Genomic DNA, 22,924 nt, shown 5'->3' with positions numbered 1-22,924 from the left:
GGCGTTATCAGCTTGATGCTATGGCTCACTGTGGGTTCTTTTACTCAGCATAGTAATGGTTGTTTGAGGTTGGATGGTCGGTAAGTATTGTGGGACTATTCAATCGTGGGAATATATATTTGCCAATGATATTGAATATTTGTCTATATATTGATTACAGCTCCAAGAGAAAATGGCCGATGAAGAACAAGATATTGGCACATCATCAGTGCCCGACGATCAACAACGAGCGGCTGTTAATGCATTTCAACACATGAAATCTCTAGGACACGGTATGTTGGCACAACAAGCGACGCTCACTGCTCGATGACTCTCAGAATGGGCAAATCCAAACCATATGCAATGGAAAGAGATCAATAAAGAAGTGACGAAGGACATGATCAAGAAAATATGGTCATGTGAGGATGTAGAGATCAAGAAAGGAAGGTGGAAGGTTTCGAAGTGCAACCATGATGCGATCAAAGAAAACACTGAGAGGATATACTTGGAAGTGTATGGCCATCCCATGCACAATGCAGATTGTGCGCTAGTTTTGGTTTCGTACCTTTATGTCGGTAAACGAATTAAAATTTTTTAGAAGTGGTTACCGAATTAAGCATCACGTTTAGTCCAAAAGAAAGACCCGTGAATCTGTAACCTTAGGTCAATTCACAAGGAGATGACTATAGCCGGCACTGGATACACTCCCCACGGATTTGCCTAGCTAAAAGACCACGGTTAGCACAATGTTTACTATTTATAATTACTCCCGCTGGGCTTTTTCATTTTCTCGGCGGGCCCGCCGGGCTTTTGCAGATACCCGGGCGGGTCCGCCGAGAAAATGAAAAAGCTCGACAGTTCCCCCAGGGAAAAATAAAAACCCTGGAGGGCTAACCGACTCTATGGGTTTTTGCAAGTCATAATGAAAGTCACGTTAATAATTAACGTGATCAAGTGATTTTCTTGTGTAAATAATAGAGTTATTGACGTTATCACACGATCGTGATTACGTTAATGAAATCCCTGTTGGCTTGGCATAGGAGTAATATGGTGCTGGGTGTCTTTTGTTTTAGAATCGGTACTGGTTACAATGCGCGCTCTGTTCTAGCTTATGGTAAAAATAGGGGGAGCTTGGCCGGCCGACTGCATATAGATAATGGATTGTGTTTTAGTTATTTGGTTTTGGGTTTTGGCCCGAATGCTTACAGATACTGGGCTTATTTTGGTACTGGTTGTCTTGTTAAGGTATTACAGTACTTGTGCATTCACAAGGACAAGTAAAGTTGGAAACAAAAACCATAAGGGCACTTATTCCTTTAACTTCATGGTTTGACTTGAGGACTGGCTTGATACTGCAAGGGCTCCTTGCCACTTGGTATGCTAAGAGATGTATAAGGTAAGTGATATACAAACTAAGGGAAGATTTGGATTCCATGTACCATGATGGGCATAAACTTTATCTGACCTAAACAAACATAAACAAGCTTGATACTTTTTGAACGACAAATGGAATTTTCTAAAGCTTCTTTTATAAATTCATATGGTGGAGTTTCATTAATCTATAAAATTTGATAAAGATGTTGATGGGAGATTAAGACACTTGGATTAGAAGGGGTGGTGGCCTTCTAATCAGAATAATATTTTTTGCTAGAAACTTTGGGTTTTTTTAAAATAAAAGAAGAACATTTTTTACACATAAAATACTTTGGACTAAGCTTGTAAAGGTTGAAAAAAAGTTTGTAAGATGGACATGGATAACAACTAGTATAGTTCATTGATACCTGTAAAACACATCCAAAGCTAACATATCTGTTGTCTTGTCTGGATGGATGCAGGTAAGGACTCTATCTTATCTTGGAAGGTTTTTTTTTGCTTTTTAGCAGTCGTCCAAATAAGAGATTATACATTCACCTACTGCAAGGGAAGTACTTCGTCTATTTGTACACTGGAATGAGGCTTCATTCTTACAAAAATTATACAAAGATAATTCTAAGACCGATTTGTTTTTGTACTTATCATTTACTTTATTCTAGAGCCAGTTGTCTTTTGAATGTAAAAGTTCAATTATGTCTTATTAATTATGATAAAACAGCTACACACACATCCTAAACATAAGGTTTTTCCATTTTTATGGTGAAACAGGGATGCTGGCTTTGGAACCGTATTCTGAAACATAGCTCTAGGATGGACCCACAGTCTATAATCCCTTGATTGGTTGGCTGGTGTTAGGTGGTCCTTCATAGACTATTTTTTTGGTTTCCTGCTCATGACTATTATCGTCTTTGACTTTGTCGGTTTAAGGTTTGCAGGCCCAATCTACTGTAACTAATCCTATTTATATTTATATATTTCCTTTCAGGACCACAAACACTTTAGAATGACCGCTCACATGAGGGCTAAACACAAACTTGAGAATCATACAAAGATTCTTGAGCAGATTAAGTTGTAATTTAAAGACCATAAACCTGAAAATGCCTTGGCCGTTAGAACCTGACCTCTCTTTGCTAGGAAGGCCAAGGATTGTATTACTTACTACAAAAAGTAGTCACAATCTCACTAACTTTTTTGATATATTGCAGACCCTTGCTCTCTTGTAAGGATTGGAATTGACCCATGAACCCCTCTCTGTGGCTACATCTCTCATCCTCAGATGTATTAGCATCTTGGATGCATCTCAACTAATATATGATTTGACACTTACCTCATACAAAAAGATGTCTATTTTACACATGCTATCTTTTAATGATTGGGTCAAAGTTTTGGCTACTTTAGACAAGGACTCCAAGGAGGGTGTAAATTTGATCTCCCAATACATTGCCCAGATTCCCATACTCTCTTTACAATACCAACAAGAGCTTGCCCTATTCTCTTCTTCTGGGGTTGATCTATCTAACTTTTTGAATAAACTTTGTGGCCTCAATCCATCTTTTATTAGTACCCCGACTACCCTTACTATGCCTCAAACTGCTGGTATCTTTTGTAGGGATAGTGCAACTCTAGAAGCTGTCAAAGAATTTCAGAGTAATCCTTGCTCCCTCAATGACTCTAACCTCTTGGAAATGGCCCCAAAAATCTCTAAAGTTTTTCCTTTCTTACCTATTAGGTAGATAGAAATCGAGTCTTTGGGGGTAGACCATCAGCTTTGGGTCTTACCCAACAAAGCTTTTTTAGCACCTATTTTAAGTGAAACCTGAGTATACCTTGCTAATCTCTCCGCCTCTACTGTTGAAGACTGCAGACTTAAGATCCTGAAAGGTGGACAGTTCCTTGACAAAGGGGAACTCATTAAAGCCCCCTTCAACCTCATTGACCATTCTAAATGCCCCTCCAATAACTATACTCGAACAAAAGATAACATGGAGTTTGCTAAAAGCAACCCAGATTTCTACACAAAATCCATTTGGAATGTTTTTCGGCCATACGTAAAGTGCGCCTGCAAATTTCTTGACCCAAAAGCCTTGTGCAAATCCAGCATCATGTGGTTTGATCATGCTATTTGGTATATTCTCAACCATCTTGACCTACTCTTCCTTGAAAAACCTGTGGACTTTCACCTCTCCCTTATTTGCTCTTGGTTGGGCGGCCAAGCGAAACAAATTGTTATTGCTCAGATTGCCTTTAAGATCTTTAGGGGACTAATGCTGGATATCTTGAAGGAAATAAAATTTGGTGGAACCACGGGGATCTATCTTACCACTTATGCTAATTACAAAGGAGTAAAAATCATCACTAGATTACTCAAGCCATACATTGATGAGGATGATTCCCCTTCTCTGAAAAGACCCAACTCTCTTACTACTCCCAACTCCTTTACTTCTTTTTTGACACCTAGCTCTTCCTCTAATCGAGGAAAGTCTTGTAGCTACACTAGGGGAAGAGGCAGAAACTCCCCTATCAGAAATTTTCTTGAAATGTAATCCTTGACAGTGAACATGCAGGTTACTATGAGCCCCTGTGGAAGATGGATTCTCAATAAAAAAGCTCCAAACGAAGACTTCATCTACGTACACTGTCTCTTCCATAATGTACTTCTCAACTGGATATAACCTAAGGCATTTTTTTGTGAGTGCTTTGACCTACTTTTTGGCAACCATAAAATACTTGGTGATAATGTACTTATTGGTTGGAAATATCAACAAACCATTAAAGACATGGTTTATAGTAATGATTTTCTTCGGTGTGAATGAGTTCCCGAATGAACATGCAGCTAGCCTTTTATCTCATTTTGCAAAAACTTTGATACATATGGTATGCATGTTTGTACTTATGATCTTAGCATCATTGAAAATACCAAAATACGAAAAATCTTGGCCAATGGGCTCAATCACATACCTAACTTCCCAAAAACCCATATCTCACTCTAGCTTTACTTAGCTGCCCAACTGACCTTGTCAGTTCTCTCCAACTGGAGAAGACACTCCTACTGGACTTAACAAAAATTGTGGAAAGTTGTTTTTCTCAGAAAGTCTCACAAATACTGAGAAAATGGTTGTCAACTGATAACTCTTGGTTAACACCACAACTTGCTCATGAGTTTCACAATTTGGCAAAAAATTGGTTCATAGTCGGGCTAGATAAAAGCACTAATTGTCCCACTCTTATATGCAAGAACCTAGCTTGGAAAGCTGCTCACTTTCGGGTTTTTGGGAGTGAATTCACTAGAATTAACACTTCCATACAAACGGTTACCAATGACATCGCTAGACACTTAGAAAATCTAGGCTATACTCTATAGGACACTAAACTACCTGTACTTTTTCCCGCCTATAAAATACATAAACATAAATTCAGATGGATATCTGATGCTTCTAATGGTATTTTTACTGATGTCACCAAGGATATCACTCTATGTCTTGACTTAATATTAGCTGATCTTGAACTTATTTGTGCCTCTAAACAAAAGATCTGCCAAGACTTTTTACAAAAACATTACAACCCCTTCTGGTTAACAAAAAACTCTACTGAGGTTACTCTTAGCCTCCCTAAACAAATCTTCCATATCGTTTCGGTAGATATTACTCAATGTTATGAAAACATTCCCTTCGAAGGGGATCTTGGCTTAATAAATATACTAGCAAGGGTTATTAAAATGGCTTTTACCAATGCCAGAAAAAAGAGTCATTTTTACATATCCCTTTCGAAAAAACCTAGATGGATAAAGAAGACATACTCCTTACACCCCTTACACTTCAATCAAGACAAGCTATGTCTTTACATATCTTGGTTACTTAATAATTATACTATTGTCTATGGAGGACAATGCTTTAACCAAAGCCTGGGCATCCCCATGGGGTTCTCCTGCTCTCCACTTATGTGTAATATATACCTTGCCTTCTTCAAATAAAAATGGTGTCTCAGAGCCATGGAAAGTAAAAATGACCAACTCTCACTGTTTGGACACACTTACATATATATGGATGACTTACTAAGCATCAACAATAAAGCCTTCTTTGAAGAAATCAGTCATTTATATCCTAACTGCCTAAAAATAGAACCAACTTCTTTATGAGAGTTCGTAACACCTAATGGAGTTTTCTGCACTTCTGTACAATTCATTAACTTTTCTATTTCCCTTCATATACCATGTGTAGGAGGATATGACCTAAAATTTGTATGGAAAAGAGATCTTCTTAAACTCCCACCTGTTGAGTTCATTAAAAGGAATAGTAATAGGCCGCACAAAGTGGCTCTTAGCACTTGTATCAGCTTACTTTGCTTGATCATCTACTCTCCCTCCACTTACCTCCTTGCCTGGGAGGACATTAAGGTGCTAATGAAAAAGTACTACCTTGATGGCTTTAATAGAAACAAAATAATCAATAACATTCTACAAACTCTTACCCAACATGACTAGCCTGGGGTACACTGCAAACATAGAATTCTCATCACTCTCATAAGGTAGTAGGCCCATTCACAATGGGCCTACTATTGACCCTTTGTGCTTGGTGCCTGGGGACAGGGCGGGTACACACACACACACACACACACACACACACACACACACACACACACACACACACACACACACACACACACACACACACACACCACACATAGTAGTGCATACAAAAATTGACTTCCTGGCTTCTACTATAAAACGCCTCCTAGTTTTAATATATATCCCCCACCCCATGGGATATGGCCCTTATAAATCATAAGTAATACAAAAAATGCCTAATGGAGTGGTTTACTACCTTATTAAAACCGGTCGTGAAGGCGCTGTAGTTGTTCTACCTTGGCATTCCACATCACAGGTGGCTTCGTTGTCTCAAATCCCCAGGATGGATCGTTCCACTCATCACTCTGCACGCTACACAGGGATGGCATCTCTGCCCCTCACTTAGCCTTGTATGTATTTCTTGCTTCCATAAATCGTAAGGGACTGTGTTTTTTCTTTACTGCACCAAAATATGGAGCTTGCAACACAAACTACGCAGGTTGGCTACTCTGCTTGATTATCATATTCTTTCGTTGCAAACCTATTGTTTTTACAATAGAACTAGTACGGCGTTATCAGCTTGATGCTATGGGTCACTGTGGGTTCTTTTACTCAGCATAGTAATGGTTGTTTGAAGTTGGATGGTCAGTAAGTATTGTCACTTTACATTTGTTATCCACCACTGATAGTTGGAAAAGAAACCACTGATAGTTGGAAAAGAAACCTGGGGTTGTTGCCGCTTGGCTTGGCTTGGCCTGGGTAACACTTATTTTAACCTAATGTGCACTTATATTGGCAGATTCTTCTTAGGAATGTAGGGGTGTTTGCCCTGGGTGCTAATCGATGCTGTACTAGTTCATTATTTGGTTGTTTTGAATGAGGTAATACAATATTTACATAGGAAGGTGTAGTTTGGGTTTGGCTTGATATTGTTGCATAGGCATGGCATAATGGATTACTGTCAATTAAAAGCCTAGTAAGGCCCATCAGGTGGGCTAAGTAAATATAAGGAGTATTTTTTGACTTAGTATGCACTGATTTTTATGGCTTGAGGGGGTGGTTGCCCCAATTGCATACTAATGTTGTACCAACTCATTAACTGGGTAGTTTGGATGACATAGAGCAGTACATTTGTTGCATTCACTTGGCGGGTGTAATTTCTTAAATTAAGTTTTTCTGGGGATGACCCTGTTGCTTAAACACCATATTCATGTAAATGAACCTCTCTACCAATAAAAGTAAGTATACATCGGGGGACCTTTTGTTTTTAGACTCAGTACTAGTTATAGCTCAGTACTACCTTTCAGGGGATGACCCTGTTGCTTAAACACCATATTCATGTAAATGAACCTCTCTACCAATAGAGGTAAGTATACACCGGGGGCCATTTTGTTTTTAAACTCAGTACTAGCTATAGCGCGGTCATAATCAAGGTGGACTGCATTAATTTTTGCACCATAATATGTGGGAATATGTTATGGTATCTACCTCTTAGCTTGGCATAGGAGTATTATGGTGCCGAGTGTCTTTTGGTTGTAGAATCAGTATCGGTTACAATGTGTGCTCTGTTCTGGCTTATGGTAAAAATAGGGGGAGCTTGGCCCGCTGGCTGCATATAGATATTGGATTGTTTTTTAGTTATTTGGTTTTGCGTTTTGGGCCGAATGCTTACAGATACTGGGATTATTTCGGTACTGGTTGTCTTGTTAAGGTATTACAATACTTTTGCATTCACAAGGACAAGTAAAGTTGGAAACAAAAACCATAAGGGCACTTATTCCTTCAACTTCATAGTTTGACTTGAGGACCGGCTTGATATTGCAAGGGCTCCTTGCCAGTAGAGATGTATAAGGTAAGTGATATACAGACTAAGGGAAGATTTGGATTCCACGAACCATGATGGGCATAAACTTTATCTGACCTAAACAAACATAAACAAGCTTGATACTTTTTGAACTATAAATTGAATTTTCTAAAGTTTCTTTTATTGATTCATATGGTGGAGTTTCTTTAATCTAGAAAAATTGATAGAGATATTAATGGGAGATTAAGAAACTTGGATTGGAAGGGGTGGTGGCCTTCTAATCAGAATAATATTTTTTGCTAGAAACTTAGGGTTAAAAAAAAAAAGAACATTTTTCACAGATAAAATACTTTGGACTAAGCTTGTAAAGGTTGAAAAAAAGTTTGTAAGATGGACATGGATAACAACTTGTATAGTCCATTGATACCTATAAAACACATCCAAGGCTAACATATCTATTGTTTTGTTTGGATGGATGCAAGTAAGGACTCTATCTTATCTTGGAAGGTTTTTTTTGGCTTTTTAGCAAACAGGAAGTGTTTGTTGATCTTGAAGGGCCGGTTGATGATGAAGGGTTTGATGATGCTGGCATTGAGTAAGAGGAGGATCTCAAGGAGAGTGTGGAGCCTAAAATGGAAGAACTTCCAGTATAGCAGGAATGCTTTGTGGTAGATCAAGGAGATTCTCAGGTTATGTCGAAGCTTCCAAAGGAGGTACGTGATTCATTTTAATGGAACATGGCTAATAACATTAATTGTAGTGGAATTAAAGTAACAATAGTGAACATTTCCTTAAGAGGATTCTTAATGAACATAAGGAGAGTACTTGATTGAAGGTAGCAAAATAAACATTATACCTAGTTATCTTTGCATGAATAATACTTGCAAAAGAGAGAGAGAATTAGAGAAATTGGCAACACTTGAGGACCCATTTTACTTTGAGTAGGTCCCCCCTCCAAAAGGCTTTTGTATTATAGGTTCTCCCTTGAAGATGTTGAAGATGATGAAACAGGAAACAGAAGGAAGACAACAACTCAGAGTAGGAAGAAGATGGAGAAGGAGAAGACACAGAGCTTGCGTACGAGATCTCTGTAGTCTCTCTCTCTGTATTAGAATAATAGTTTATACAAACTCAGAGCTACAAAGCTTATATGAAACCCTAAGAGATAAGGTGTCCTTTCACACCGGATGTCTAGGGGAAAAAACCCAGTGGGAGAAAAGTGCCCCTGGTGAAGCACGTATACACACTAACACTACTACATGTCTACAAATCCCCCCTGTAGTGATAGTGTGAATCCGTACAAGGTAGCAGATCATCATGTGTATGAGAGTAAGCCCAAAGCTTTTCGAAAAGCTTCAAACTTTTCTCGTGATAATGCCTTCGTAAATAGATTTGCAATGTTATCCTGTGTAGGACAGTAAGTTAGTGTGATCTCACCTGCATGTAGCCTTTCCCTGACATAGTGGTAGTGAACCTCTATGTGCTTTGTTCTTGCATGAAATACTGGATTCCTTGCAACTACCATAGCACTCTGACTGTCAGTGAAAATGGTAGTGGGTGCCTGTTGACACTCACAAAGATCTGCCAATAACCTACGTATCCATACACAATCAACTGTTGCCGTGAAAGCTAACCTGTACTCAGCTTCACAAGTTGATGTAGCCACTGTGGGCTACTTCTTGCTTAGCCAAGATATACATGCATTTCCCAAGAAAAAACAATTGCCACTTGTGGAATGTCGTGTGTCAAAATCACCAGCCCAATCTGAATTGCTGTAACCAAGAAGCTGCATAGAACTGTGCTTTCCATACATATCCCCCCTTGGAAAGAACATGGCAAGATTAGGGGTACCTGAAAGGTAACGAAGTATGCGCTTCACAGCCTGCCAATGATGCATACATGGGCTGTGCATAAATCTGCTTGCTTGTGAAACCCCAAATTGAATGTCTGGACGAGTGTTGCCTGCCAAATATATCAAGCAACCAACCGCTGCTGCATAAGTATGTACATCAAAAGGTTCTCCAGCATCGTGCATGCTCAACTTTGATCCAGTTTCTACAGGTGTAGAGATTGGTTTACAATTTTGCATACCAAACTTGTCCAAAATTTTATGCAAATATTTTGCCTGCAGCATGTATATGCCATCCTCTGATTGCACAAACTGAATACCCAAGTAATAATGTAGCAAACCAAGATCAGACATCTCAAAGGTTTTTCTCAAAGCATCTTTAAACGCTTCAATTTCATCTGCACTATTGCCTGTAAGAAGCATATCATCCACATAAAGTGTTAGCATAATGAGAACTCCATCTCTCTTTTTGACATACAAAGTACTTTCTGTTGGACTATTCTGAAATCCCTGGCCAATCAAATAAGTATGTATCTTCTCATACCATGCTCTTGGAGCCTGTTTGAGACCATACAAAGCTTTACGCAATCTACATACATTTTGCTCTTGATCTTTTACAATAAAACCACTTGGTTGACTTACATAAACTTCTTCCTGCAAATCACCATTCAAAAAAGCAGTTTTGATATCCAACCGATGCACTTTCCAACCATGATGAGCAGCAATTGCAACTAGTGATCTAACTGTGGACGCACGAGAAGTAGGAGCAAAGGTTTCATCATAATCTATGCCTTTCTGTTGCGCATAGCCTTTTGCCACAAGCCTTGCTTTGTACCTGTCAAGAGTACCATCTTGTTTCCTTTTTACCTTAAAAACCCACTTTGTACCAATAGGTTTTTTACCTGTAGGCAAGTCCACTAGATCCCATGTATGATTCTTATGAATAGAATCAATTTCTTGCTGCATAGCATCTTTCCACTAAACACACTCTAAAGCTTGTTCAAATGAATCAGGCTCATCTGCATCACAAAGAGTGCTAAAGCAAGCCAAATCTACTTGCTCTCTGCCAAAAGTAGTACCAGCACGTGTTTTTCGTGGCAACGGTGCATCCAACTTGCTATCCTGCAAAGTTTTCTGAACCCATTTAGGCAAGGTTCTTTCTTCCTTGAGAACTTCTTGCTCTTCACGCACAATTTCCTCTACATCATGAGGTGTCACATGCTGATCAAAAGATTGATCAAGATTATCAACCTGTTGTGATTCTTGATTCTCCACAAAAGAAGGAAGCAAACCTTCAAATACATCATGTGTCTGCATATGAGGTACATCAAAAGCAACCATAGGTTGAGCAGTAGTTTCTGCAAAAATTACATCACGACTTTCAAAAATCTTGTTTGTAGCAGGATTGTAAAGTCTATAACCTTTACTTCCACTACTGTATCCCACAAATATACATTTGATTGCCTTATCATCAAGCTTCCCACGTAACTGCTGAGGGATGTGAGCATAAGCAAGACAACCAAAAACGCGAAGATAACTGACTGAAGGTTTTCTGTCATACCAAGCTTCGTATGGAGTAATGGTCTTCAAGGCACGAGTAGGACACCTGTTCAAAACATGTGCCTCACAAGAAACTGCCTCCATCCATAGCTTATGAGGCAAACTCTTAGCCTTGAGCATACATCTAGCCGTCTCCATTAAAGACCTGTTCTTCCTTTCTGCAACACCATTCTGTTATGGTGTGTATGGCATAGTGCATTGGTGTTTAATGCCTTTCTTTCCCAAAAAATCCTTAAATGCACCTGACATGTATTCACCTCCTCGATCGGTACGAAGAGTCTGTACTTTGCAACTTGTTTCATTTCCAACCAGGGCGACATAATGTTGAAAAACTGCAAACACATCTGACTTTGCTTTGAGTGGATACACCCAACAAAACCTGGAAAAGTCATCAATGAAGGTCACAAAATAAAGGCTGTTTCCTATAGATGGCGTCCTCATAGGACCACATACATCACTGTGTACAAGCTGCAACTTTCGTGTCGCTCTAACTGAACCATCCCGAGAAAATGAAAATCTGTGCATCTTTCCAAGAACGCAACCTTCACATACATGTCTTGGTGGAATCTCCAATAAAGATAAATCATGCACCATATTATGACGTTGTAAAGTCATCAAACTGCCATAACTAACATGCCCAAATCTAGCATGCCACAACTCAGCATCCTGCATGGCCTGAGTCTTTGTTTCTGCAATACATACCTGAATCTGCTTTTCATAACAATCTAGCACAAATAGTCCATTTTCCAGCGTACCTGTAGTGATAAGAGAATAACCATTCTCTCGATCTCGTACAACACATCTGTCATCCTCAAAAATGACCCGAAGACCATTTTTTGCAAGAGAGGATACAAACAACAAATTCTTCTTGATCCCTGGAACATATAAGACATCTGGCAAGCATAAATCTAAACCATCTGAAATGGTAATCAAAATCTTACCAACGCCTTTGATTGGATAAGAAGCATTATTTGCATATGTCACCTTCTTTCCTGCTGGAGCTGCATCCAATGAACAAAACAAATCCTTCCTTGAAGTAATATGCCTGGATGCACCACTATCAAAGTACCAAATCATTTGTGTCTTGTCAACACTGTAAGCAGAAAAATCTGAACATACTACAAAAGCATAACAATCCTGCACAAAGTTTGCAGACTCTTCTTTAGTTGTAGAAGAATCACCAGAAGCTGAAACAACCAAACTTGACTCTTTCTTCTTTTCTTTAGCAATTCGCTTTTTACACTCACTAATGTAGTGACCAGGTTTCTTGCAGTAGTGACATTTACCTTTCTTCTTGGACTTGTCGGAATCACCTTTAGACTTCTCTGAAGACTGTCCTGCACCAGACTTGGAGTAATGAGCACTCTCTTTACCCTTGTTTTTGTTCTCTACAACAAGAGCATGATCCATACCATCCACCTGTAAAGACTTGTTCTTACGTGATTGATCCTCCTGCAATAGCAAAGCCACTAACTCTTCAAAATGAAGAGGCTCAGGATTAGCTCGCAAAGACAGAGTCAAAGAAGTCTGAAAAGTCAAATAAGATGGTGGTAGTGAATTGAGTGTTTTGGAAACCAAGTCCTTCTCTGGAATCACTTCATCAATGCTAAGCAATTGCTCTTTAAGATCCCTGATTTTTATAAGATGCTCGACAATATCGTCACCTTCGTCCATCTGTATTTTGTCAAGTTGTTTCTTCAAAAACTCTATTCTGGCAGCGTTTCTTCCTCCAAACATAGCTTGCAGAGTGTTCCAAGCATCCTCAGAAGTTCTGCAAGATCTGATATGTGGTGTGATTGTCCTCTTTATGGTTAAGGCAATCACAGCCATAGCTTGTGCATCTTTAGTATCCCATCTCTTTTGCTCTGGAGTGACTTGTGAGGGTCCTGCACCAACAACTGCACCACGACCAGGCGTGGCAGGTGCAATGCTACCTGGACGAACTTCATCTCCAGATACATAATCCCACAATCCTTTACCAACCAAAACATTTTTGGTCATAAAAGACCAAAGAGAATAGTTGGTACCATCCAATTTGTCTTCGGATACCAAAAATCTCTTTCTCCGTAGATTGAGCCATACTGTGGATGCACACAAGAGAGCAAAAGAACCTCCAAGAGATTCACAAATCTCCTCTCCAATCCAAGCAAAACTCTACACAAAATCTCAGCACAAAGCTAAGACAAGCTGCTTCCCAAAAGAACTGTTTACCTGAAGAAAATCTGTCAAAAAGCACACCCTCTTGATCTAAACGCCTCTGAAAAGTAACTTCTGCTACGCTGCTCAAAACAAAATTCTGAGGGCTCGAACGGCTTCGAAAGGGGGGTAAAACACTAGGTCGCCTGGTCAGAATACTCCCGGAACGTCGAGGATGCTCCCACGAGCAAATTTTCCGAAAACTGCCTGAAAACTGCGATTGTGCATGCGGACGTGAAAACGCAAGTAGAGGCTCTAGAAATCACCTCGCTCTGATACCAATTGTTGAAGATGATGAAACAGGAAACAGAAGGAAGACAACAACTCAGAGTAGGAAGAAGATGGAGAAGGAGAAGACACAGAGCTTGCGTACGAGATCTCTGTAGTCTCTCTCTCTGTATTAGAATAATAGTTTATACAAACTCAGAGCTACAAAACTTATATGAAACCCTAAGAGATAAGGTGTCCTTTCACACCGGATGTCCAGGGGGAAAAACCCAGTGGGAGAAAAGTGCCCCTGGTGAAGCGCGTATACACACTAACACTACTACATGTCTACAGAAGAAATACTTGGTACAATAAAGTCTTTGTGTTCCTTGAGACTTTGTTGATGCCATGAAGATGATAAGCTTCATGCACCAATATTATTCTCGTAACTAACTTGCAAAAACATTAACTGGTCCCGGCCTCAATCCCAAGACCTCAAACACCTTCAAAGGTGGAGAGAGCTAGCAAGGAGTGAGGAAGATGAAGAGAAGAAGATGTATCTCTACAAGAAAGAAGTAGTCTCCTCACTTATAATCACTCTTAGAGCATAGCTTAGCATAGTGATGATGAAGATAGAGAGATTGATAAGCATTTCTTTGAGCATAAGTCTTGGTTGGATTTGCATTCAATATCCAAGGGGTGTTGGTGTAGGCTCTCCGCTTCTCAAGCTTGGAGAAGGAGATGACTTGTGTGTAAAACACACAATGGGGGAGTGTGTGTGTCGCTTGTAGAGTACATGAGAGCGAGAGAGGATTTGATTTAATTTTGCTATTTTACTCTTGCTACAAGCCTATTGGCTGAAGCCTTGGGCTAGCCAATGAATGGATGTAGTTATAACGAGCAAGGGGTGTACCATTTGGACAAGTGTCCTCCTTTCCCCCTTTGAGAGAAAGATCCTAATTATTAAATTGAATATATTTTCTCATTGGACCTTCTTATAGGTCATCCAATAGGATTCAGGGAAATTATAAGGGCAATATTTCTAGGGGCCTCGCATGTGGCCTTAATGCCACTTGAGTCTTGGGCTTGCTTTGAGTGTGTGTATGTTTGTGTGCTCTCTCATGCCCCTACCTTTAGGGATTATCTTTGACTTGAACACCTCAAGCACCTTGGTCATTAAGCACGACAAGCACCTCAAGCACCTTAGTCATCAAACACGACAAGCACCTCAAGCACCTACCTAGCTTGCCTAAGGTCTAAAGTACCTAAAGGTCCTAGGCCTAAGGACTTTTAACACTAACCTTTGGAGGCTTTAATGAAGTTAACCCTAAGGTCTTTTAAGATTCATTAGATGCACGTTGCTCTTTGATAGACTATCTCCTTTTGGACCCCTATTGAGATGCAACCATCTCTTCTTTTGGTCCCCTGCCGAGATAAGTCTAGAAGCACTTATTACACATTTCTCTTTGGTGGACCATCTCCTTTTAGACCCCTATTGAGATGCAACCATCTCTCATTTTGGTCCCCTATTGTGATAGGTCTAGAAGCACTTTTCTATATCCTAACTCTTGTTCCCCTTTTATCTTCCCATATTAAATGATAGTTCAATATGATAAAATCATTTGGTAAAGTTAGATATTAGATTTTATGACATTACCTCTCTCTTGAAGTCATAGTCGTGCTCGACTATGACGTAGAGAAGATAAAGCCTAGTCATTAGTCCATGTTTCTTAGCGGGTAGAGAATCCCTTATTACCCTATGACATCATTCCATAATCGATGACTAATCCATTTCGTGCTCGGGAGACTTAGCTGCCACAAGCATGTCTGCTCTTTAGTCCTTATCATACTTCCAAAGTAGAGTGACAAGTTCTACTTGGTGTTTGGGAGATGTCGTCGCCACAAACATAATCCTAAGCATGCATACTTCTTGAAATTGTGCACAATAAAGAAAGAGAGTCTTATAAGAGAAAAACATTGTTCATTTAAAATGCATTTTCATCTCGGGGGGTTCACCGTTCAATACCCCCCCCCATATAACGTGCGTCCGCGGGGTATTAAAAAGACTCCTCTTTTAACATGTTTGAATGAATAAAACGACCCCTTATTTTAAGAAAATTTTCCAAAATTGAATATAAAAACCCCTTATTTTAATGTATCTCTATTAAAATGCCTATTTTTTTGCATTTTAAAACCCCTCCTTTCGAATTCACGTTATACATTAACATGATTACATAGTGCACCCCCCGAGATTTTCATATGCTTACTCTAAAGCATCATTGTAAGCATTGACAAGGTTCATATTATCCTCAACATTAACATGATTACATAGTGCACCCCCCCGAGATTTTCATATGCTTACTCTAAGGCATCATTGTAAGCATTGACAAGGTTCATAATATCCTTAAGCTAGGTTCCTTGCATCCATCTAGCATCTTTAAAATGATAATTCTTAAATTTAATAAGTGTTGGAATTAGGGTTGCAAGAAAACACACACTACTTGGAGAAGATGAAGGAAACTCAAGGCACACAACAAAGAGTGTACTACTTAGTGTGAAATGGAAAGATAGATAGCCCTATAATGATGGGCATATATACAATGAACAGGGAAAAAAACCTCCTAAGGAGGGAAAAAATACCCCGATGGTCCTAAGTGTGTTCACACACATCACTACCAAAGCTTTGCAGAAAGCTTCAAACTTTTCACGAGTCAATGCCTTTGTGAAAAGATCTGCAAGGTTGTCTTGCATTGGCACATAAGCCAAGCTGATCTCCTGCTGAGAGCCTCTCCTTGACATAGTGGTACACCTTAATGTGCTTTGTGCGAGCATGAAAAATTAGGTTCCTTGCAATTGCAAATGTGCTTTGACTATCAGTGTAGATAGTGTTGGCAGTGTCCTGTCCAACATCCAAATCAGCCATAAGGCGTTTGAGCCATACACACTCAACCGTAGATGTGAAGACTGCCATGTACTTAGCCTCACAATTGGAAGTGGCCACATTAGGGTGCTTTTTGCTCAACCATGATATGCATGAGCTGCCAAGCATGAAACAAAAACCACTTGTGGACACTCATGTGTCAAAACAACCAGCCCAATTTGAGTCCAAAAAAGCATGTAAGTTTGGCGGCAATGATCCCCCCTTGGGATAAAACAAGCCAAGATGTAAAGTGCCACTCAAGTAGTAAAAAATCCTCTTGACAGCTTGCCAATGCTTAGACCTTGGGATATGTATAAATCTGCTGACTGTGAGATTGCAAACTGAATATCTAGCTTCGTGTTGCATACATAAATGAGGCATCCAACAACAGTTTGGTAAAGTGTGACATCTGCAGGATTACCAGCTTCATGAAGACTCAATTTCAAACCTGTCTCCATGGGACTGGCAATAGGTTTGCAATCCTCAAGTCCAAGCTTACATAACAATGTCTCTATGTAACTTTTCTGACACAAGGCAATACCATCATCACACTGCTTAAACTGTATACCCAAGTAATGCTGCAACAGCCCCAAATCTTTCATTTTGAAAGTAGCATTCAAATCAGCCTTAAATTCAGCAATATGTCTCTCATTGCTGCATCTTACCCTAAATACATCCTTCACAAACATGAGTGACAGGTGCTTGAAGAGGCGGTAAAGAAGCAAACATATCAAATTTCTGCAAACGCAACAGACTGGCAAAATTCAGATGTCCAAAACGTGCATGACAAAGTTTTGCATTTGAAATAGCCTAAGAATCCACAACTGCATTTGCAAAATTCTACCCACACTTATTATACAAAGTGAGCTTATACAGCCCATGGCATAAAATGCCAGATGCAACAATTTCATCACCAAAATTGAGATCATGTACTGTACATCTGTCATCCACAAACTTGACTACAAGTCCAAGTCTAGCAAGTGCAGACAAAGACGAAAGATTCTTCTTGATCCCAGGTACATAAAGGGCATCAACAAGTGTGAAAGAACTACCATTTGCAGTGTTAATCACAATCTTTCCAACTCCCTAAACCGGATAAGAGGCATTGTTGGCACAAGTAACTAAATTTCCAGGAGGGACAGACTCAAGAGAGGTGAAGGAATCACGATGTGAGGTAATATGCTTTGTAGCACCACTGTCAAAATACCACACATGTGAATCTGTAGTAACTGACATGCATGCATCATGGACAACAGGATTATAGGTACACTCTACACTAAAAGCCCATTCTGCATCAACATCAACATCACAATCTCCTTTCATAGAAGACTCAACAATAGTTGCATTTGTAGTGGAATCAGCTTTGAGAGATCTAGTAGTGAGCACAAGTTGAGAGATAACCTGCTTCTCCTTAAGCTTTGTTAGCAGAAGACTGCGGCCACACTCAACTGGAGACTGGCGAAATACGAAAAGGAAGAAATCCTATGTAGTCATTCTCTAATGAAAAAAACCTGTCAGACATCCTACGTGATTCTGCATTGGGTGTTTTTGGGTAGGGTTTTGGGTCACAAACCTTAGGGAGAGTGGCCTATTGGTGTTAATAGGATATCCCTTAAGTTTTGTAGCATTTCAAGAACATCTGATGGGTATTTGGCTCATGGAAGCGTTGTAGGAAATCTCCTCCTGTGTACTTTTGAAGGCTGTACCTAGAAATTGGGTAGAAACCTCTGTAGGAAGTAGTCAATAGTCGGTCGAGTGTAGGTTGACACCCTATGCTTGCTTCCACGTGCCTACGGGTCGAGCTTTGTCCTTAGCTGACAAATCTTGTTAGGTGTGTTCTTGCTGTGCTGACGTCCGTCGCGACATATCCGCCAACATTAGTGCCGCTGCCGGGGACGAAAACCCTAGGTAGGTGACTGAGACTAGTCCTTGAGGATAGGGATTCTCTGGCTTGCCAGAGTCTTATTTTACATTTAGATAGGATCATAGGGTGGTGGACTCTCCATGTCTTAGGAGGAGTCTAGGGAGCATGTGTCTGGCCTAGATCCTTCGACTTAGGTAGTATTAGGTAGGAGAGTAGGAGTTGGAGTGATAGAGGTGGTGAGAGGAGATCTTGAGAGTCCATGGGAGGCCAGGAAGCAACCGAGACACCAAAATCACCATCTCACATGATGAGTAGGAGTAGGGTAAGTAGGACATCATGATTTATGATCTGGAGCACTTCATGCATGTTATATTTGCTATTAGGCTCATCAAAGAGCTGTAAAAGACGGTAAATTGTGTTAGAGGTTGAATTGAAGTCCAAAAGTTTCTGTGATTATTTCTGAGAGATCTACAGATCATAGAGAAGCCCACTGACAGAGAAAAATTAAAATCTAAGACAATAGACATCCTATGCGTAGGATGTCTACAGGGTGACCTGGCAGGAATTTTGAGAAGCTGAGTTGACTAGAGTGTTTAGAAGGTAGGTTTTACCCTATTTTCACCTCGAAAGTGGAAGATTGACCATATCTTGATAGATTATGGCCAAAAGACACAGATAGCCAGACATCCTACCCAAATTGTGCCAAGGCATAATTTTGAGACCAAAACCATAGGATGTTTTCATGTGCATGATCTACATGATTTATCGAGTGCATGTGAAAGATTTCATCTCAATTGGGTGAGAAAATTGGAGTTTAAGCAGACTTTAGCATTTTTGACTAAAAAAGGCTAGAATAGCTAAGTTTGGGGTCTTTTAACATTCAAACTCAGATCTAAACACACCAGTGAGCTGAGAACATCAAGGAAAAGTTGTGGGCCAAGTTGGGTTAAATTCTGATGCGAAAGACATCCTACACGTAGGATGTCTAATGCATGATTAAAAGCCCAAAATCATATTTGAGACATACCAAGCTCTCATATAGCCTTAGACAAACCTCCTAGTCGAGTCTGGTCCAATTTGGAGTTGGTTTGACTGGTGAATTCATTAGAACGGACATTAGGCTTCTGAAACAGATTTCTGATTAGTTGACCAGCTTATAGGTATCCAAACCAAAAAGTAAGAACAGTTGGGAGCTCAACACATCAAGGGAAGTCTACATTGCAAATTTTGGCTGAAACAGAGCAAAAAGACATCCTACGCGTAGGATGTCTACATGGTCGTTTTTTGGACAAAATTAAAATGTTGACATACCTGGAGGTTCTAATTGACTTAAGAGTTCCAAAACTTCTTTCAGAAGTGAAATTGGACTTTGATTGACCTTTTAACGGAGCAAAGACGGAATTAAGACTTTACCTCTAGACTGACAAACACTTGGGTGGTGTACAGTCTCAGATTAGTAGACCTAATCAAGAACATCAAGAAGTGTATAGAGTACAGTAGTGGTTGGGATTAACCCTCCAATTATACCAATGATTACTAAGACCACCTCTAGCGATTAAATGCTTTGATTCGATTGCCAAAATTAAACGCTTGTGTACAGGTATATTCAGTAGCAAGGCAAGAAGTTGTGCGAAAACTGATCCCTTTCCTGGTGAGTGGTTGGACTTGTGATAAGTAGCATTGCTAAGTTTGATGAATTTAAGATCAGGAAGACACATTTCAAGAGACCAAAAAGAGGTAGGTGATCAGGGTAGCTTAGTATCCACTAAGGAAAGTGTAACTCAGGCAAGGCTAGATCCATTAGCCCCAATCATTGAGGAAGGTAGTGATACTGACACTTCATCAGATAAGTCCTTCTTCATGATGGGTAGTCGACAGCCAGGAGGTTTCTCCGGTGAAGGACCCGCCGGTGAAGGATCAATGCTAGGAGGAAGTACCTCCCAAAACCCTTTGAACAATGCCAAGTTCACTATAATCTTCTTAGAAGGAACAAACTCTCGGGGAGCCCTAGTTTATTATGACCATCGGGGATGCAAGTGTATTTGTATAGAGGAACGGCCTTCTCAGAGACTGGAGATAATTCAAGTCTATGATGACGGAGATAGATTCTGAGATGAAAAGGGGAACCACTATTTGATAGTTAGCAACCGTGAGGATTACAACAGGTATGGAGATAATGTGGCAAAGGGGAAAATGGTCTCAGAAACTCAAGAGCCGCCTCCTAAAATTGATCGACGTGGAGCTCTTTTTATGTATGATAAAAAAACAACAAGAGTCTCTACCTATAATGAAAATGTGGGAATTTACAAGCATAAGAGCAAGGGAGTAGTCTCTTATTTTCGATGCAAAGAACCCTACCCAAATGAATTGAGCAATGACAAGGTTCTTTGCTTGTTCTCTTATGAAACTGCTATGGGGAAGGATATCATTTTTGTTGAAAGGTACGGGCCAGAATACAAACAAATTTTGCCAGAGGAGGTAGATAAGGCAACAGTTCCAGAAACTTGAACATATGCCTCCGAAGAAGTAACAAGGTCCACCTATACCCCTAGCAAGTCAACAAATCCATTTTTAGAGGAGTATGACGCAACATCACATTCTAACCGACAACAGACGTTCAACTACGAGAACCAACATGCATTAGAACAAGACCGAAACAGAGGTTGTTATCCAGCCACATGAGGGCTAAGATATTTGCAAGAACCACCACTCCATTCACTGTATCAAGGCGAGAGTAAGTCAAAAAATCAAGAGTCGGCAGAGCCCGGAAGACAACCCATAGAATGAGATCAAAGAGAACGAGTTCGAAGAGATGAACCACTTCTTGCAAGAACCGTCAGAAATTATGGCTTAGGAGCACCTCTGGGAGAGGAACCCTCCCACTATCAAAGTCCATAGGAGGTATATCGAGTAGGACGAGGAGAACCAATGATGAGATTTGTAGACCATCATAGAATTAGACCTTCTCAGGTGCAAAAATGGGTAAACAAGAAATACACGGGAAACAGAGATCCTAAGGATCATGTAGCAGCCTTTGTGCATGTAATTAGAGTTGAAGAAGTTTTAGATTTTCCTACCCAATTTGCAGGGTTTGGACTTACCCTAGAAGAGGATGCCGCCACGTGGTTTGATTTTGTGGAGCGTAGAGATGTTAAATCTGTGGAGGAGGTTTTTGACGAGTTTATTGAGGAATTCTAACAAAGGGGGATAGCAACATAATACAATCTCACAAATCCATAAATTCAAACAAAAAGAAGGGGAATCTGTGCGAAAGGCAGCCCTATGACTAAAGAGATATGTGAAGTTCTGCCCGGTGGAAGGACTACCAACCGAGTCCAAACTTATGCTTATATTTATTAAAGGACTGAGAAACGCAGATCTCTAGAAGGACTTACATATGAAGAAGAGCACAACGTTAAATGAGTTAACTAAGGAATATTTACCTTGTAGACAATTGTGCAGTCTACAAAGAGGGTGAATTCAAGGATCTTGATGACGATTCATCCTCACAAAACAAAGTGGAAGCAAGTCCGTTAAGAGAACACCGAAAGGAGAAGTAGCTATAAGCCAGGAGCAGCTTGTGGAAGAAGTGCTAAAAAAAATTAATATGTATGCCAAACCTCAGGCTAAGCAGCCTAAGTGGTGTGCTATTGAACAAAAATGGACAAACCATGTGACAGAGCAATGTTATTATAACAAGGGATATGTGAGAGAGCGACCATATGCTCCTCAGGCTCAAGTGGCATCTCCTCAAATCCCATCGATGCCTAGGTATCAAGCAGGTAACCTACTAGGACATGTAGGAGTTGAAAGACCACAACCAGTATTGGGGCAACAACCACCCCTACCAGGAGTACAACCAATCGGCATAAGATACGCACCAACGGTAAACGAACCTGAAGAGAAGGCTTTGGTACCTATGCATGCATATTACAAAGATCCCAATGGATATGCAACAAATCCTGTCGATTATCCACCGGAAGAACCTAAGATGCAAGAACCTTGGAGCATGATTGGAAGTACAGGACCACCAACAACTGCACAGGCTGCAGGAGAAGGAAGATACAACTTGGATGAACGAACACTGTTGTTCATAGCTAACGGAGGCATGGGCGGGCAGAGGCATGCTTACCAACAGAGAGGAGCTTAAGGAGCACCTCAACAGCCTAAGGGACCTTGCTACAAGTGTGGCGGTGATCATTGGCTAAGGGACTGTCCTCACGATGAAATCATTAGAGTCAACGCGTATTGCACCGAGTGTGGAATTACTCACTTGATTCCTGATTGCCCTAAAGAGCAAAAACTACTTTGAACATGTTGGAAGCAGTGCCATCTAGTGGGGGGTCAAAAAACAAAACAGTAATATCTATTTAGGCAGTCACACAGGCACAAGCTCAAAGAAGGACAAACGAACCCATAGTTGAAGAGCCAAAGATCGATGCCCCGAGTGCAGAAATGAAAAATCAAAGAAGCACTTGGAAAGCTAGAAAGGCTCGTATGAAAGCTAGGAGGGAAAGAGAGCAAACGGCTCTATTTGAGGAGTTAAAACACACAAAAAGGATAGATTGGAGTGGTTAGAGGATCTAACTAGTTTAAGTTCACACACT

This window comes from Adiantum capillus-veneris, chromosome 24 (genome assembly GCF_014529385.1).
Source record: "Adiantum capillus-veneris isolate H3 chromosome 24, ASM1452938v2, whole genome shotgun sequence".
Classification (NCBI taxonomy): Eukaryota; Viridiplantae; Streptophyta; class Polypodiopsida; order Polypodiales; family Pteridaceae; genus Adiantum; species Adiantum capillus-veneris.
Note: the sequence above shows the minus strand (reverse complement) of the source record.